The sequence below is a fragment of the Colobus angolensis genome, unplaced genomic scaffold, assembly GCF_000951035.1.
Source record: "Colobus angolensis palliatus isolate OR3802 unplaced genomic scaffold, Cang.pa_1.0 Scaffold63, whole genome shotgun sequence".
Lineage (NCBI taxonomy): Eukaryota > Metazoa > Chordata > Mammalia > Primates > Cercopithecidae > Colobus > Colobus angolensis.
Genome location: NW_012119932.1, coordinates 4,783 through 6,123, shown reverse-complemented (window position 1 = coordinate 6,123; position 1,341 = coordinate 4,783).

Below are 1,341 nucleotides of genomic sequence, written 5' to 3'. Positions count from 1 at the left end.
GGCCTCTGACTTTGTTGGGATGACAGGCAAGAACCACCACACCTGGCCTTGGGAGCTGCTCCTGCTTTGTGTGTTCTGGCTGGTCTTGTGTGCAGCCGCAAAGGTAAGATGCTCCTGCAGCATAGTTCCCAATCTTTCTGCACAAATTCAGTGGATGCTGTGATTTTTTACATGGAATAGCCCCTTTATTTATTGCACAGAAGCTGGATAATTCACACTTTGTAACATACGGCCTAGCAAATTTCATTTCTTGATCAACACACCTGTTAAAAGGTGATGCTTGGGGTCTAAATATGCCGATTCCTCATCATCCCCAAGAAAAAGGGAACCACTGCAAGGCAACCTGGGAGGGAGTTTAGGATTGTTCTGAGGCAGTGCAAGCCATTCAAATTCACAGAGGAGGGGGTAGAAAAGACAATCTACATGTTCTGATCCCTCCATGTTCTGGGTATAACTGGGTCCTCCTTAAATTGCACCATTTTTGGCATCAGAGAAAACTGGATTTGAATCCCAGGTCCATCGCTCTTTATAATGTGATGGTGAATGTGTTTTTAACTCGTCTGAGCCTCAGTTTGCTCATCTATAGAAGATGTGATTGTTTGGAGATTTCCATAAGGTAAGTGTGTAAAAACCATGGCAAAATGCTTGTAATTTAAAAGAGAGGATTGTGAGGATTAAAAGGTAACTGTGTAAAAGACTGGACACGATGTCTACAACTTTGTAAGTGTTCAATATGTGGATAAGGAGGATTATCTTTCTCTCACTTTTAGATCATTAATTTTTAGACCAAGTTTATAAAATTGGAGATATTCATATTTCTTAGACAATCAAACCAGTGATCAGAAAGACTAAATAAATCGCCACAGTCACAAAGCAGTCCACAATGCATTCACTGGGTAATTTCTAGTTAACAGTAGCAATGATGATGACATTGAAAGTCTGGTATTTTGTGGTAGTTTTCTCTTATGTAAGCCTCTTCCTTTGTTGAAACCATAGATTCTAAGCTGTTCTATCAAAGTGATCTTTAGAAAAATGTGGTGTACTTAGTGTGTAAACATTAGAAAATTTCTCCTGTAAGTCTTGCTAATTTGAAAAAATGTGTGATTTTCAAAAATGTAAATCGAATATATGTGGATGGGATATATATGTGTACATATGAAATGTAACTTTATATCAGAGTGTAGACTTAGTTTATGGCAATGTTTTTTGTGAAAGCACCTGCAGAAATCTCTCTTATTTCTAGTTTGTTAATGTTTCACAGATTATGGGGGAAAGGGTGTTCTATGAATCCCAGACACTGCAGGAGGCAGATTTGGTTTCAGTGATTTTAGTATCATTCAT